Source organism: Lacerta agilis, chromosome 6 (genome assembly GCF_009819535.1).
Source record: "Lacerta agilis isolate rLacAgi1 chromosome 6, rLacAgi1.pri, whole genome shotgun sequence".
In the NCBI taxonomy this organism is placed as follows: domain Eukaryota; kingdom Metazoa; phylum Chordata; class Lepidosauria; order Squamata; family Lacertidae; genus Lacerta; species Lacerta agilis.
Genome location: NC_046317.1, coordinates 58,828,547 through 58,847,371, shown reverse-complemented (window position 1 = coordinate 58,847,371; position 18,825 = coordinate 58,828,547). Strand labels below are relative to the sequence as shown.

Sequence of the window (18,825 nt, the reverse complement as noted above, 5' to 3'; positions counted from 1 at the left end):
GAGCCACTTTGAGCAGAATTTTGTGGAAAAGTACCGGTAATATAGCAATAAACAAATGGTGATGTGTAATTCCATGCTTCCATTCCCATACAATTCAGGATGAAAGTCTATCATCTATCTATCTATCTATCTATCTATCTATCTATCTATCTATCTATTTACAAAGAGGCCTAGGATTAGGAAATTACGGTGGCAGGCCACATGTTCTGCATGCTAGCATTTCCAACTTCAATCCTTGGTATCTGTTGCCAGTTAAATAGGATCTTGACTAGGGTGTTCTGAGGTAAACTCTGCCCGAGACTCCATTCAGAGTAGAGAATAGTGGGTCTGGTACAGGGTATGGCAATTTCTTATGCCCATATTTCTAACTAATGTTTGAGCTAAGGAGGGATGGGAGAAGCCGCACAAGAATTATGTATGTTTGTTCTTTCTTGGAGCACATCCCAAGGCAAAGGGCATGTGAGAGATGCATCAGAGTCTTTGAAGCAGTGCTCACCATTCAGAGACATTCCCAGATAGAATAATATAGCTCCAGTTCTATTTTCAGGCAGGCAGGCAGGCAGGCAGGCAGTCAGTCATTCATTTGTATGTGCCTTTCCCTCCCTGCTCTCTCTTTCACAAGGCTCTTAATGAGACAGGCAAACAGCTGCTCCAAGTCTCTGTGAGTGTGAAGAGACAGGAAGCTACATCATAAACACCACTGCAATTTCTGTGTTGTGTTTTGTTAATGGCACTTTTCATCTTGTTTCCCCCTCCAATCTCATCCTATTTTCTGTCATTCGCTTTCCCTTTGATCATGGTGTTTTATACATTGCTGCTTTCCATTGGAGGGCTTGGAGGCAACATTTCCCCTCTTCATCCTGTATAACTCGAAACATAGCAGCCTTTGTCTGCAGTACTGGGTCACATGCCCCCCTCTTGTGAAGTGTGTACCATTAAAGCTGCATTTCTGACCCAGCAGATTGCTGCCATGGAGCTGCTATGCTCATTCTGGAGTGAATGAAGCTCACTTGCAGTGAGAGGGTGGGCGCATTTGTCACTATTCATGAAGGCTTTGTAAGGAAAGAACTGAAGCAATCTGCAGTTCTCTCTCTCTCTCTCCCTCCCTCTCTCTCACTCTGGCATCCTATATCAGGGATGAGGCCAAAAAGTGTTTGTCGGGGAAATATAAACACGTGTCCTGCATTGGACTGCAAAATCGATCCAGTACTCAAGCTCTGAACCTGGCTAAGAAACAGTTGCTAGCAGAAGCAGAGTTGGCTCACTTATATTTGCTGCCTGAGGTGAAAGACAAGATGGCGTCCACATTCCACATATAGAACCTGACTGGACTGCAGTATAATCTTAGGTCACAACCACACCATACATTTTAAACACTCTTAGACCACTTTAAGTGCTTTAAATGCATGATCTGGATGCGACCTTAGTTCAGCACCAGTGATGGGACAGCATATTTCATTGCACCTGGAGGAAAACTAGCTATGAAGATGCAAGGCAGGTTACATCACACACACATCTTTATCTTCTAGCACCTTGCTATTGCTTTCTGCCCTCAGTACCTGTTGCCTGAGGCAGCTGCCTCATTTTGCCTTATAGTAGGGATGGTCCTGTCACTAAGAGGCTGGGAAGGAGCCTGGCTTCCAGTTTCATATTGTTGCCATTGGAAATGGTATGCATATGGAAGTGTATGATTTGCACAGAAGACATTCTGATGCACCCCACATGGATCAGATCAGTTCCACTCATAGGTTTGCAGAATTGCATCTTTGTGGTAACCCCTCCGCCCATGCCAGTTAAACTTGAAATATTCTTCAAACGTAGCTTTCCAGAGAAAGTTTGCTGTACAGGCTGGCCAACAACAATCATTTATCTAGCAACTACTTTGCTACATCTTGTATCAGCCTTGGTTGTTTCTTCCTCCTCTTCCAGTCTAAATTACTTAAGAATCATCCAGAGAAAAGCCTCGTCACATGGAGCTATAATTAGCACCCTTTGTGTTTTCTCTGTTCTTGATGTGATAGATCCTGTCCCTGCAAAGAGAGTGGAGATTGTGCATATTTGGGGGATGGCAACGGTGAACTCTAATTGTATATTATTAAAATAATATGATTTCCCTCTTTTATATAAGCTGCAGGCAATGCACTGTGTTTCCTCGAAATTTGGCACAGCTGGCCTTGATGGGAGCTGCAAAGGGTCTCCTGCAGGTGCTGCCACATAATCTTTTGACACATAGTGTCAGTAATTAAGTGTATAATTAAGAGAATGTCTGCAATTAATTCAATCAGTCTGTCAATCAAACCCACATTTCTAAGGGGCCTTTCATCCTAGCTTGCTTGGGAGCGCTGCATAAAGTGAAATGCCAAGCATAATGTAACATTTTATTTAAGGTTTAAATCAAAGGAGCTTTAATCAGTTCATTGTGGGCAAATGAATGTGATCTGAAAATTTGTAGGAGTAACACAGGACAGATCTGAGCAGAGTTTTAAGAATTATAATATAGAAGAAGGGGAACTGTATCACTGACATTAAAGCCTGATGTTGTTCCCTTGAGATTGTCTAGGGTTGACCTCTCTATACAATTATTCACTTTCTTCCATTAATTATTCTATGACACCCATCACTTGCCATAAGTACTACATATCATTTGTATATCTGTTTCTAGTGAAAGTACTCAAAACTGCTCAGAAGATCAGCATCAACAAAGTGTCATTTGAAAGTACATGGCATTTGGGAATACATATGTGGATTAATTTAATGATAATTACTGATGGACCTTGAAATTCTATTCTTCACATCTTCCCAGCTTACCTTACCATTGGTGTTGAAGTAGAATGCCTCTCCCCTTCACGAGTAACAAATTTGAGGGCCAAAAGAGCTTTTGCATATAATTTAAATAAATTGGAAGTCACACGTTGGAGAAAATACACTGGATGAAGGGAGCTGCCATATAACAAGTCAGACTATTGTTCCATCTAACACAATGCTGTCTACAGTGACTGGATGCAGCACCCCAGAGTTTCAGGCAGGAGTCTCTTCCAGCTCTTCCTGGAGATGCCAGGGATTGAACTTTGAAACTTTTGCATGCTTTACCACAGAACGGGTAAAGGGGAGTGGATGGCACTGTGATCTAAACCACTAAGCCTCTTGGGCTGGCCGATCAGAAGGTTGGCAGTTCAAATCCGTGCGACGGGTTGAGATCCCTTTGTTCTGTCCCAGCTTCTGCCAACCTAGCAGTTTGAAAGCACACCAGTGCAAGTAGATAAATAGGTACCGCTGTGGCGGAATGGTAAATGGTGTTTCCTTGTGCTCTGGCACTCATCATGGTGTTCTGTTGCACCAGAAGCAGTTTAGTCATGCTGGCCACATGACTCAGAATGCTGTTTGTGGCCTGAAGCGAGATGAGCGCCACACCCCATAGTCGCCTTTGACTGGACTTAACCATTCAGTAGTCCTTTATCTTTACCTTTTTTACCACTGAGCTACAACCCCTCCCATCGAAACCTAGTTGTGTAAAGTTCAGCTATGGCTTTGCAGATCATAATTAGCACTTTGAATTGGGCCCAGATAGAAATAGGGAGCCACTGCAGTTGTTTCAGCAATGGGGTGATATGCTTCTGATACCTTTTCTGGGCCATCTGGAAACCATTGGATCCATTAATCTCTTGGGGCAGAACATTCAAATTCTGGAGGTTGAAGAGTCTGGGAAGTCTAAGCCATAGGTGAGCAGCCTGTGGCCCTGATCTCATTTCATTTGGTCTCTGATGCCTCTAATCTGAGGTCACCATGGCAACTGTGGGTTTCATTTTCAAAGTAGTCATGGGATGAATATTTTATTAGTATACTGAGGGCAGATTTTCTTTCTTTCTTTAACTGATTTGGCATTCAGTAGCAGAATGTTCAGACCCTGGGAGTTGTCACTAGTGCAATCAAGGGCCCATTGGTTGAGAGATGATCAAGAAGGCAAGGTGCCCCAGACATGGTTAGAAATGACCTGACCATTGTCCACCACATCTCCCACTGCACACTGCTCTTTCAATCTACTCTCTTTTGTGTGCTGCATTGTAATATTATATGTCAGCAATGTGTTAAGTCACTTATAATGAATGCTTGCTGCACTGTTAGAAGTTTGTTGACAGGCATTGGTGCTGTGATGGTGAAGCACCACCAATTAGAGTTTCTCTGCTCATTTCAATGAAGAGAGTGTCAGCATATGCTAAATCAGAGGTAGTCAACATGATGCCTCCCAGATGTGGACTACAACTCCCATCAGCCCCAATCATCGTTGGTTGGGAATGATGGTGCTATAGTCCAAAACACCTAGAGACTACCCCTGCACAAAACGAAGTATGACTAGATAAGATCCATTCCTTGACATTAACTGGGCTTGCACAAGTGGTCTACACATGCATCTGAGCATACACAGGATCTAGTGCCTGAAGAACAATGCTGCATTGTAATCTTTATCATAATCATCCTTATCAGCAATTATAACTACAGAGGGAAGAGCTCAACTACAGAGGGAAGAGCTCAACTATAATGATTCTGTGTTCTGGTAAATCGAAAGCACTTAAAATAGATGAAAGGGCAATATGAATAAAGTCACAATTTCTTGTGTAATCCCTAATCCTGACACTGTGTGACCTTCTGTGAAAGGATTCTGTATTTTCAAAAGTCTGTCATGCTTCTGTTTGTATGGGTAATGCTTACTCTGTGAAGTTAGATCTAAGAATGCTTGCAGTTGTGACGCTTTCAAAAAAAGACATGTGAGCGCAGACAGTAACGAGTATCAAGTCCCCCTTAGGCTGTAGTGACAAATTTTGTTTAGCACTGGAGACTTCTGAATAGCACTAAACAACAGCAGTTAGGACTGGTGTCAGATTTCAGTTTCTGTAATTCTAATGTTTGCTATTGCCTTCATGAAAACAAATGAAGTATCACTGGTTAAGCTGCAATTGCCAGTGTGTGGATTCCTTACCAAAGGCGGGACCTCACCACCACCTTGTCTCATTCCCTCCCTGTTCTGGATGGAAATACCAATATGCATAAATAGCTCAAAGGCAAACGACTGAATTCAAATGTCTGAAATTCCTCATCTTCCTTCTGAATCACAGTGAAACATACATGTTTTGCTCTCAATTTCATCAGGTCTAACCCCCCTAGGCTGCCCATGTCACCTTCCTGAAAGTAGCTTATTGACGTAAATTATTCTGTAGAAACATATATGATTTCCCAGGAATAGTTTTAATCTGCATATTTTCTTAAGGGCCAAATTTGATAAGACCCTTCAGTCTTAATCTGAATCTGACCCCTTGCATCTGCTATTTGCCTTGGAAGAATGGACAGGAGCAGTTCTTCCAATGCAAATAGCAGGCACAGGGGCTGGATCTGGATTCCATCTCCCCCCTGCCCTGTGTCTTCTATTGACATTTTAAAAGCTATTCATGTAATTGTTACTTGTGTGGATGGTGTCTCATCTAGTCTGGCTCTAAGTCAGGGATATCTAACCAGTGGCTAACCTCCAGATGTTGTTGGACTACATCTTTGACCTTCAGGTAGGTAGCCGTGTTGGTAGCTCCTATTTTCTGAATAGCAGATACCTTAAGATTTCATGGGGCAGTAGATCAAGTGACTGCAATCTCACTCCTTCCCTTTAAGCCCCAGAGAAGATACTGTGGAGCCATCTTTGTGGAGGGGAGGGGAGGCAGGGCACATGTGTGTGTTTGTTTGTGACTGTGCATGCATGCAACTGATAAGAAGTGAGAATTTGGATGGTCTGTTTAAGGGCATCTATGCTGGCCCACTTGAAGCATGCCAAGAGATAAACAGAACAGCAAAGGGACTACTGGGTTTGTGATCTCCTTAGGCCTGTGGGTTGCCATGGTGTAAGGAATAGGACTGTTTGGGCAAAGGCAAGCAGTAATGCAGCTCAGTCCCAGCCATACAGAGTAACAATACGGAAGTCAGGATCTTGTCGCTAAGAATGGAAGGACCTGTCAGCTTCGATTCATGCTGTTCCTTGTTTTTCCAACCTTGGAAACAAGTTCGTCATATTTCTCCAGAAATTTGTGTATGTTTAAAAAGAACACGTTCACATGAAAATTCCTCAGTATTTCAGTGTGCATTTCTCCTAATAAACACAACTAGAGCCATACCTCGGGTTGCGAACGCTGCAGGTTGCGTGTTTTTGGGTTGTGCTCTGCGCCAAACCCGGAAGTACCGGAACGGGTTACTTCTGGGTTTCGGCGCTCGTGCATGCGCAAAAGCATAAAATGACATCACACACATGTGCAGAAGCGCAGAATCGCATCATGTGTGTGCACTTCGGGTTGCGAACATGCCTCCCGCACGGATCACATTCACAACCTGAGGTATGACTGTATACATAATACCATGCACTTTTGTATGCTATTTTCAGTAGTATATTCGTTTTTAGGCACACATTCCCCTAATGTATTTGTTTTGGAGAACTGTATAGCAGACTAAGATAGTTGCAAATTTTGAAGGATGGCTTTGTTTCAGTTCTCATATTGTTTCAGAAAGTGCAACTTTGATGCATTCACCCTTGAATGTGATCAGAATTCAATGTCTCTCCCACCCCCTCCTGCTAGTGGACACGCATCTGCAGCAATAGCAGACATTTGTTTTGTTTTGTTTTACCATGTTTTGCAATGTTAGTGGCTAATAGTGCATATTTTCTGATGATAATAACCTGATTTGAGGAATTTCTTTTTAATTGTGGTTAATATTTATATTCCACCCAACTCTTTTTAGATATTGCTTGGGCACTTTCTGGGAAGAATGGAGCTCTGACATAGGATTACTGGAGAGTAATTATATACAAATTATTATGCTATCCATAGTCATGTACGTGCTTATCTCTGGTTCTCAGATCTTGCTTCGCTAAAAGGTGGATCAAAAGTCAAAGTGTTGTTTTGATTAAACCCATAATTAATCCTCGCTAGAAATCAGTTCCAAGGGCAACCTCGTAACACCCTAAATAGCCTGTTTGTGATGTCTTGAAGCAAAAAAATAAAAAGTCATGGAGATAACACAGGTGAAATGCTACCTTTGTTAAAATGATGAAAATTCACAGGGCATAAAGGGTACTGCTGATTTTAGAAAGGACTAAAACAGAAAGTGATTTTTTAAAAAAGTATTTTTTATATATATGGGTGGGAGATTTTTTAAAACCTGAAAACATGTAGGTATATTATTCTTCAACACAAATCAAAATATCAATTTATCATTCTGAACAGGCAAATATTTTCTCTTCAAGTTTTTTGTCTGTATGCTTGTAATAATTCAAGGCAAATTGTGTGTGTGTGTAGACTCTAATGGCAAAATATATACCGTCAATAGAGTTGCATATGCATGAATATGAATATTTATATGAATGTTCTGCACCCGGCTGTGTGGCATGAAGACCGCTCCTTGCAAGTCCCTTTCCACCTGGCCTAGGGGGAGGGACCCACACTTAACAGCCCTACTGAAGAGGCTCCTCATGAGGCCGGAGGAACATCGCCCAGCTATTGTTTAATTGATTTAATATGCTGTAAACCGCTTTGAGATTTTTATTTTTATTTAAAATATAAAGCGGTATAGAAATTTAAAATAAATAAATAAATAAATAAATAAATAAATAAATAAATAAATAAATGCTTAGAATTTCCTCACAGTGTAAGGCACAGTGAAATGTGTTGTGGTGACTGACTTGAGTATGGTGGCTTAATTGTTTGTGGATTGTAATCTATGACAAGGGTGAGTTTTCTCAGGATATCTCTGTTCTCAAACATTGTGCCACACACTCATGAGTGTCTAGAAATAAAGCCTTCAAAGGTAAAAAGCACTTGAGCTTAGAAGATACCAGATCATTAGTGGCAGGGGAGGTTGCTGAGGGATGTATGGGCTTCAAGAGGATCTCTTCTAAAAGCAGATTGTCAATGATTTTTGCCTTTCCAGAATACAAATGGTAAATATGTGAAACACAGAGAGAAATCAATTACTTCTTTTTTCCTTTTAAGTGAAATTTTGAGCATTTTAAAACCATTACAATTAGGGCCAGATGTTGCTTGATGGACTCAAAGAGATCAATACATAAATATTGCTTCATGATGTAAGGTGACATTGCAGTTCATGTCAGATCATTCAGACGAATACTCAACTGTATGCCCGAACCTGAAACACATTACTCAGAAGTTAGCCCCACTGATTTCACTGTAGTAAGTTTAATATGGTGGTTTATGTCAAATACATTATGGAAACGTTATCTCTATGAACGCACACATATAGGAACACACTCAATATACCTGCTTTGCCAGGTATATTGGAAGTTCAGGAGCAGCTTTCCTCTGCTAACCAGCTTTAATGTGTGTGGGACTGTACTCCTTTGAGATTCACCTTAGAATCAAATACACCACAGACTATAGTTCCTTTTCCCCACCTAGATGGGTGAGAACCAGCTTGACTTAGGCAAATTAGGCAAATTAGGCTTTCAGGGATCAGGTGTACATACTGGGCATCTGTGTCCAAGTCCTGTGTAGCTCTAGCTTAATTCTAGTTAGAAGTCGAGAACTTCAACTATTTAATTTTGAGCTTTCGTATCATTGGGGCAGGCAGGGCCGGGGTCCAGCAGAGGTACTGCCTTTGAGGGATGTACAGGATTGGTAATTCTGCTTAGTTGTCACAAATATATGTGAGGCTGGACTTCTGCAATGTGACAATGGGTTCAATAAAACAGTGCCAACATCTTCACATTAAACTGAAAGTGGGCGTCTGCAGAATGACAAATTCTTGCTGAAGTCTGGGTTTCTAAGGAATGTCACAAAGCTGCAGCCTTTTGAGTTTTTTTCAAAATTGCTCTAAAATTAAGACTAGGCAGGAAGTGAGAGAAAAGAATACAGGCCTATACATTTTTGGAACTTAGTACTAAATCTTTCAGGGCAAATAATGGATGCTGACAGTGCAAAGGCATTATTTGATGCTGTCTGAAATTTGCCTGTCCTTGTTTTCCCACTCTGTGTCTCAGGGAGTTGAAAGATATGAAAAGGCAATTACATTTGCTGAATGATTAGTGGGAGATGTGACATTTGTGTATGTCGAAAATGTTTAACTGCATTAACCTTTGCAAAATTTACACTGACACCTTAAAAATTATACATCTTGTGCGCCACTCGAAAAAATCTGAAATGCCCTCCAATGTAAAGCTTATTTACATTTGCTTTTTTATAAAATAAATGGCCCTCATATTTGAATAGAGTTTTGCCAGAAAGTTGAGAGTGCTGAAGCAAGGAAAGTCAAGTGAATGAAGGTGCTTGGTTGCCTCCCAATTGGAAAAGTGAAGTTGAAAAGCAAACAAAACCCTCACAGAATGCAAATTGCAAGATGAAGGCAAGTTCAAATACAAAATGCATAAGGTATTTAAAGTCTCAAGGAAGCAGCTTGCAAACTGTTATAGACCTTTACTTAAAAAAAAAAAATACACAGGATGTCAGTAGATTTTCAAATGTTTTCCCCAAATATATTCAAAGTGCAAACAGGCAATTAAAATGCTCTATGCCACTCTTCTTTTCATTGCCACTTTCCCCAGCATGCTCAGTTTCTGCTGGGATTGCTCACCTAACCAGGTTTCTTTCTTCTCTAAAGAGTCTTCCTCACTGGCGTCAGTGTGAATGCTCAGCTGATTCAACTCCATGCCTCTTGTGCTTCACTCCACTGAAATCTGATTTGTTATGAGACAGACTCCGGTGGAATGAAGGACAACAGAATCCATGGAACTCTCTTTGTGTACCTTGGTGACTGGGGCAAACAAACATGTCACGAGGAAAAAAAAGTCAGTAGCAGACACAGGTTGAGTGAAAATTAACACTGGAAACAACATTAAAGGCAGTATTTGTACAGCTCTCCCCTCTCAACCTGACACTCCCTAGATGTTTTAGATGGAAACTCCCATCAGCCTGGCCAATGATCATGGCTGATGCACATTTCTGCCCAAGGCTTCTGAAGGGCAGCAAGTTGAGGAAGATTTGTATCAGCCCCCCTTATTGTTTACTTAATATACTTCATGCTTGGATACTCCCCCCCCCTATCATTGCAAACTATTCCTCCAGTACAGCAACTTTTTGTTTAGCACACAGGGACATTGAAGAAGATTTGTTTTTCTCTGTATCCTCATCCTCTTTAGATTTATCCTTTTGTCATGAACTCTATCAGCAGGCAAGAAATTCTGAAGCACTTAAAGGATTATCCGTATGCTATCTTTGCAGCAGAGATCATTACAATATCTCTGGGAAAGCTTGCAGTTATTATTCATTTGTTGGACTTGTTGTCTAGTTTTGCGGATCAGATGCTTCACATCTGTGCATTTGTCCTCACATTTATAATAATTCAGAAATACCAACTTTTGAAATGGATGAACATCTGCAGGCAAACAGTTAGATAACACTTAGTATAAACACGCCCCTGGCAAAATGTAATGGTTTATTTCTAATCTTGCCTGGAATCTTTTCTCTATTGGGGTAAATTCAGGTGGTTGATGTTTTCACACTACTGTATCTCATTTTCAGTCACAATAGGTAGGGATCCACATGGACATCAGTTGCCTGAAGGGTCTAGCATGTAATGGATCCTGTTACTTCTGTATTTTCAACAAGCTACCAAAATGTCACACGAGAATTCACTGTACAATGTAATAGACATGTGACACAATGTAATAGAAAGGCAGGCCACAGTCTTAGGCAAACAGAGTGATATGGACAGAAGTATTGGGATAGTTATGGATTGAAAGCAACACCTACTTTATTGTTTTCACAATCTGCTATTGTGGTAGATAATTTGTTACACCTGGGACACGGGTTGGTTTTGTTTTGTGGATGTGCCTGAGGAAAACACTGGAGATAAAACTGCTGTTTTATTACACCCTGCGGAAATACAGAAGAAAATGTGTATATGACCCCAAAGAGCTTACAGGGAAAAGTAATCAAAGGAAGAAAATTCATGAACAAGGGAACATTCAAAGTTTTCGCAGACTTAGAAGGGTAATTCATACAGTGAAGTTGAAAATGGCGCTATTCAAATGAATTTCAAAGACAGCAAATCATCATTTTCATCCTTTGTGGGAAGACGAGCTTGCTTTATTTCCCAGCTTGTTGACTTAATTGTGGAAACTTTTATTTAACATTCACTCTCAGATATTGAATAGCAGCTTCCATCTAAAGGTGCATCTTTATTGATTTTCCAAATAGTACAAATAAAAGAATAAAAAAGCACAAGAAAGGGTGGGTTCAAAAAAGTGCATGAGAAAATGAGTTAAAATAAATGTCAGAAAAATCACCATGAGAAAAGAAATAATCATAGGAAATAATTCTATGAAAAGAAATAATCATAGGAGGAAATAATCATAGGAAATTATCATAGGAGGAAAGAAAACCTTATATCTAAGAATACCTTAACTAACCTTTTATAATTCCCAATCATTGATTTAACAGTCCAGTCCAGTCCAGTCCTCTATATTTATTTGTTTAATTTCATAAAAATGATATAGCATTTGATTGTAAAAAAACAACAACCCTCAAAGCGGTTTTCTTAGAAGCGAGCCTCACTGAATTTAATGGGACTTGCTCCTAAGTGTACATAGCATTGCCGTCCAATTTACATCCACAATCTAGCTGTGAAGTAAAAAAGTGATGCTCCTACCATTTCATAGAGGTCAAGCTGAGAAGTAGAGAAAACAAACTCAAATGTACTATAGAGCATTCATTCCAGAGCACAGGACAGAGTTCATTCCCCCTAAATCTCAAGGAAATTGCATCAACATCATCTTTCTTTCACACCCTATGCACGTTTACTTCCAAGTGTATGTGTATAGGATTGGGTTCTTTTTAAATGTTTCCAAATAACGTTCCTTATAGTGACTAATAAATGGGTTCAAGATCTATGAAGCCAATTTAAGCGCTATACTGACAGAGTCCCTTCTTATTTTTTTTAATCATTAAGAAATAAATCCTTGGCATTTACTTAGAAATACATCCCTAGCGAGGCATAATTCTGAGTATAGGTGGATAGGATTGAGTTGCAAAAATGCTTAGAAAAGTAGCTTTGGTATTCCCCTGCAGAGATAATGAGATCTTGTGATAGTGAGCAAAGATTCTAAATCCTGAGTTACTAAACCACAGAAGTGCTGATACAGGTCTTCAAAATGCTTGAAGGCTTTTCTTAATGTACAGACCTGCTTTTGCAAGTCCTCTCCCTTGGGTATGTTAAGACTTGTTTGGAGGTTTTTGGGAACTTCATAAGAACAAAAGGAACCTGTCTGCTGAAATTCCTCCCTGCAAACCTGACTTCTTTGTAATGCATTTTCATTAGGCATGTTTCTACGGGTCTTGGGTGAGATCAGCCCCCAAACTCTCAGCTTGCTACCCAAAGCGTTAACCCTTTCCAAGGCCAAGCCTTTAGGGTGCTTGAAACTTGAACAGAATGAAAACCAAGCTGAGGACATTAGTAATGCTCCCAGTCAATAACTACCTAATAAGTAAACTGCAGGTTACCAAAGTGATAATGGCTACAAGAATATGATGGGTGTTGTGGCGATGTGATGAAGCACATTCAACAGAAGGAGCTGATATCCAAAATTCCTTTTTGCAGGATCATTAAACAAGTGTACTAAAGCATACCTGTTTGATAGACCTTAATCAGAGCTGTGTTAGACAATCTTGCATTAGTTTCCAAGAGAGTTTTGAAAAGAGATGGTAAAGAACTATTACTATATACATTTTCATCCAAATTTCAAAGCAAATTCTATTGGAAAGGTCTGAGTGAACTTAAAAACTGTCCTCTGAATGATCTTCAATGTTTCCTGTGCACATTAATGCAAGCTATATCTTAATGTATTAGGCAGAGCTACCATATGCTCAAAGAAAGGAAGACAGCTTTCTTCCCAAAAGCTGTCTTCTGTGCTCAGAGAGGACAATATTTCATGTGCTGAACTTTCAGTGATTTCCATGTGTCTGAAATCAGTGCTAAAGATACATATTCTCCTGATAAGAGGCCTCTCTTGTGACATCCCCTAAAATAAGCCCCACAAGGTTGTGCATTTCCTTGTAGAAATGAATGCATGGAGGGGTGAAGCAGTGTTTGCTACCTGACCCCAACCTCTAACTGTTATGTGTTCAAGCATTTGCTCCTATCAAAGAGATGTTTGACATTGGTGGTTGTGGACTCTCCTTCATTGGAGGATTTTAAGCCATCTGTCTTGGATGCTTTAGTTGAGATTCCTGCATTGCACGGGGTCAGACTAGAAGACCCTTGGGGTCCCTTCCAACTCTACAATTCTATGATTCATATACCCAAACATGTGTAGGCATTCTACTTGTAAACCACACCTTCCATTTTTGCAGCTGATGCATCAAGCATAGAAAATGAATGTATGCTTAGGTGTATGTGTGTATAGAAAACCAATGCATGTTTAGGTTCCTATGAACATGGGCATCTTGGGAATATCAGAGGTGGGCTAGCAGTCCACAACCTCAACCTACAACCTGCAATCTCAACCTCACTCCATTCATTTATATAATGGAATGAATGCTTGAAAGGGTCCATGCATTATATATCAAGCCAAGTCATTGGAATACCAAGCTTTTCATTTGAAAATCTTTGAACCTTTTTTATGTTGAGGTGCTTGCTGCACAAATTGGACTGCCTTCCATGGAGATTTCTAAGCAGAGGCTGGATGGCCACCTGCCATGTATTATTTAGTTGAGATTCCTGCACCCCAGGGGGTTGGACTAGATGACCCTTGGGGGTTCTTTCCAACTCTACAACTCGAGGATTCTATGATTCTAACCTGATTCATGTGGCTGGCTTTGAAGAGCCCAGAGTGGTTATTCAAACCGTTCTTGAATGAACTGGCTGGTTTTAGGCAGCTTTCTGAAAGATCATTTCTCCAACACTTTAAAGCTGTTTTGAGGAGGTCTTTCTCCTTTCCTTTTCATTATATGATGCTGTGGGAATAGCATATGAGCACTTCGGGGAAGAGAGCAGGGGGTGGGGGTGAGAATCTCCCCATACAGATAAAGACATTTTGCCAGTTATTTTTTTCTGCTTACATTCCAACATCAATGAAAACAGCAATTTATTCCTGTTTAAATTCAAGGTACTTTATAATCCCAGACAAATAAATATGGATTTAAAACCTTGGGTCTTGGTGATCAGTTGATACTGCTGTAGTTCATATTGTTTTGACTTTCTCACAGCCATTATCTCTTTACAGAATCTTGGGCACTTTAAGGGGGGGGGGGAATTCCCTGCCTCCCGCCACCATCCCAGCTACAGATGGAATTTGTTGAAAATCTTTCTTAAGAGTGAAATCCTGGGTCATTCAGGCCAAGTCTCTTTACAGTAAAAAATTAAGGAGAAAATGGACACATGCACAGATGCTTGACACAGTATATTGCCTTCAACGAAATTTGGAATTTGGCTGTTGGGGTACATCTAGATGAGCACCATAAAGGAATGTGTATATACAAAATACATAAGCATGTTCTTCTCTGCTAATTAAAATGGGACTGCACAGATTCCTAAAGGTAAAATGCAACAGTTTTGACATTCTGCATTCCATATTCTTTTTCTTCCTGCACCTCATTTCCTGTTATACTTTCTGCAGCTTCAACATGTTTACTCGGAAATACACCTCTCCTTTTTAACAGGGCTTACTTCCACTTAAGTATATACAGGGTTTGAGAAATAGTGTATCCTTTCCAGTCCTGTCTCTGCAGTAACACAACTCCCTACTCTGTCCTTTCCTTAACTATCAGCAAATGTTTATATTAAAGGATAACAACAACAACAGCAAAATAATATAATCGTACTGTATAGTAACTCACCTGTATTTTGATCAGTTTTGAATAGTTCCAGGCCTGGGGCACCTCGGCTTTTACTTTAAGCCATTACAAAAAGAAACAAAGAAACAAACAAAAACAAAAAACCGAATCAAGAGAAAGAAAAAGGAAGAGAAAATATAATATAAATTGCCTTTTGCTTTAAAAAACAACAACATTGCTCTAAAAAAAGCAAAATAAAAATTGAAGAGAATAGATTTCAATCAAGGTTATATTGTTCATACAGATAGGCAGGAAAAATGGAAGAGAAATCAATTGAGCACTGAAAAAGAAAAGAAAAAGAAAGCAATAAACTCATGTTAAAAGTATTTTAAAAACAATACAACAAGCAGCACCGATATAGGACTAAATGTCTGCCCATTCAAGGTGGTGTCCATCAGTGTGAGTCTTTATTTGTCTTATGCATCAGGAGGGTTCCAGTTACCTAAATAACTTAACCAATAGGGAATGGAATCTCTCTACCTGGTTCCACCCACCCAGAACCTCACCCTCCAGGGATAAGTGCACCTTTGCATATCTGTTAGCAAACCTCACTTTTCCCCTACACTCCATACCTTTTTTAAGTAAAGCCAAACCCGCAAAAAAAGTGGCTCTCGAAGGGGATCCTTTTGAGAGCCTGCAAATGCAAGCTGATTTCTCCAGTGGAAGGGGGGGGGGGCTTTTTCAGTCTGAGATTTTGCTATTAGAGAGGAAATTGTGGTGTTAGTGAAGATTTCTCTCTCATTTATCTGCAACACATTTACTCCTTCTTTTGTGACAGGATTTCTTGGACCCATGAACACAAAGTTGGTGCCTTTCAGATGCTGTAGGACTAAAATTATTTTTATTTGTCACATTTATATACCACCTTCTTTTCCAAGGAGCTTAAGGTGGTATACGTGGTCTCTCCCCCCCCCCCCCCCCCAATTTTTATACTCACAACAATGCTGTGAGGTAGGTTAGACTGAGGCAGTGACTGGCACACAGTCACCCAGTGAGTTTCTTGGCCATGTGGTGATTTGAACCCTGGTGTCTCAGGTCCTAGTCTGACACTCTTAACCACTGCACCACAATGGATCACAACTCTGACCGTTCTTGACCAACCATTGGCCATGGTGGCTGAGGCCTATGGGATTTGCAGTTCAAGAGCATCTCAAGACCACATGTTGGCTATGCTGGTTTACATTACTATCATATAGACCTACAATAGTTATTTCAGGTGTGTCCTTGACTAAAGCTCTCAGGAAGAGCCAGCATGTGGTGCAGTGGATGTTGGGATGTGGAAGTTCAGCTTCAAACTCCCGCTCAGCTACAAACCTCAATCTGGAGTACATCACACCTAACCTACCCTTAAGGGTTGTTGTGGGAATTTATTGTAACTTGCCATTGGGACAAGGTGGCAAAGGAGTCTAAATATACCAATTAAATGAAGACAAAATAAGACAAGTGATTTATACTACTTAACTTACAGAGCAGCGCTTGAATAACAGAGTGGCAGAGTGGGCTCAGCCACTCTACCTTTATCATGGCTCCCTTAGCTGCTGTTTTTAGAAGGGTAATGGGCGGGGGCATGATTTAGCTAAAACTGGAAGGAATCATTGGTTGGCCTTGTGAATTAAGGGTCCCTCTACTTCCCCTGCCCCAAAACCTATACTGTTGTAGAGAGACATTGGGAGTGGGGAACCCCTCGGTTGTAATGAATCCCTAGCTTATGACAGGTCCTTTCCTCACACTTGTTCCCAGCTTTCTGACATAGGAATGTAATGGGTGGTCCTCATTGAAATCAATGGGGTTTAATGCTGAAAAGACACATATTGGATTGCACTGTAGACATTGTTGTCCTGCTAATCCCACATTCCAGAACTGAATACAAAATTGTTTTCTTGGCCAAGTTCTTAGAGTCCCATAGAAATAATTGTTATGTTGAATTAGAGTTTAACAGAAACAGAAGCGAAAATTTCTGCAATTCTCATGGTCATCTGAGGTCAGGAATGGAAACCATGGAACTGAATATGAGCAGCAGTTGCTTTCATGGTTTTTTTTTTTTTTTAGTCTGCAAACATGATGGAAATAATTGCATTTTTCCTGCATTAGTCTTGACATTTCCATCCGATAGAAATGCATTGAAATTGATTATGTAATTAAAGGCATTATTAAGTATGTAAGCTTTGGCCATAGTGCATAGCAAGACAAACAATGTAGGCTTTAGCTGAAGCTGAACTGTGGTGCAATGGAAACAGTGCTGATTGCAATGAAATGCCTTCTTACATCCTAAATTGCAATAAACCCAAAATATATGTTAATCTAGCTGGACTTCTCAACCATCTAGCTCAAGATAAAGGACAAATATAAGATGTTCAGTCTATACGCATAGATAGGCAAGTAACCTTTACTTATTAGTATTACAACAGCCAACACAGATGGAATACAGGGAAAGTAGATAGCAAAGCCATCCTGCTAAAAACTGAACCACAAGCTGACTGAAGCTGTGAAGAATTTAATTACCCAGATGCCATTAAATTATTATAGCACAGTATACAATATTTGCTTATAGAAGGATCAAGAAATGTTCTTACCAATCCATCTCTCCCAAGCACAGTTCACAGTTCACCTTTGAGGAAAATATGCTTGTGTGGCCCTGAAGCTTTGTTTGTTTTGACCTCTACATTTGTCCAGTAAATGAAATCAAGTTATTTACTTTGGCTGCTGGTTTGCAGGATCACATGCAATATAGGAGAGCTCAGGGCCACAACATCTCTTGGAATTGACCACTGTAAATCCAGACAACAAACAGCTGGAGAGTAATTGTATGAAGGTTTTTCATCCCCAAAACCTGGCCTTAAATTTATTCATGACAGGTGAAAAACTGTCTTCTGAAGGAGCTGCCTATTCAGGAGTGAGGAACTATCCGGTTCCATTCCATTGCAATTGTAATCTTACTTCTAGCAAAAGAATATATATGCTACTTGGGTGGTTGCCGCAGGTCTTCAGTGCCACACAATTATTAAAATATAACTGTGACACTTTGCTACTTCCCTACAGCAAGGAATGTATCACATTCATACCAGAAAAAGAATCCTATCCAAAAGGATCAAGCTCTGAAATCCACATTTAGCCACAGACTGCCCATTTTCATTGTACTATATGTTGATTTATATGCATGTTGCATTTTTGCTGTCGATTCTAGACAGAATAAAGCTATTTATTAGGAATGTGCTCTGTAAGTTTGTGCCATCCTAAAGCAGTTTCAGTGGGGTGGATGCAGTTTAAACATAGATTCACTGTGTTTCAAGCCACAGTGCACAGAATATGTGTTTAATTCAAGGTTGAACAAAACATCCGCATTTTGGACTGCTAAAAATACATTTCCAAGGATTGGTTCAAATTAGCTGATTTTTCTAAAAGGGTGAAATCTGCCAAAAGTATTGCAGAAACTCAAAACTGTCCCCCAATGTTCTGCATTCTATAGATTGTAACTTGTGACATGTGTGTGCTAAATTAATTTGCCTGGGTCACATAAAAGCAAACTGCCTCAAAATCTTGTGAATTACATATCCCTGAAAAGTGCTGTGAATAATCTAATCCCACCACTGGAAGCTAAATGGCAAGTCTTTTATACCACCTGCCTCTGTGCATCACGTGGACTTATTTCAACACAGCCCTCTAGGTTAGTAAAAGCATACTGGTGGCGGTGACACATCATATGATTAGTCTATAGCTCACCAATGCTGATAGAAAGGCCAATCATGGAAGAATCCACCAGGTTGCCCGAAAGGCCCCAAGAGACATGCAGTTTATTACTTGCTGAAAGTTGGAAAATTTGAAACATCGCTCTCCATTCTGATGACTGCCAAGTCCGGTTGTTAGGGGTTGCAAACAGAGCTTGTGATTCATTGAATTCTAGCCATTTGTTTTAAGAGCAGCAATTAGAGGTTTCCTATGATTAGCATCCTTG

General features: G+C 40.1%; 1 long non-coding RNA gene across 1 annotated transcript; it reads right to left on the bottom strand.

The window, feature by feature from the left end:
- Positions 1-10,887: 10,887 nt before the first annotated feature.
- LOC117048725 lies at positions 10,888-14,962 on the bottom strand. The gene is made up of 2 exons (XR_004426878.1): positions 14,877-14,962; positions 10,888-11,219 (listed from the first exon to the last, which is right to left on the bottom strand). It is a non-coding gene; the product is annotated as an uncharacterized LOC117048725 (long non-coding RNA).
- Positions 14,963-18,825: the final 3,863 nt, after the last annotated feature.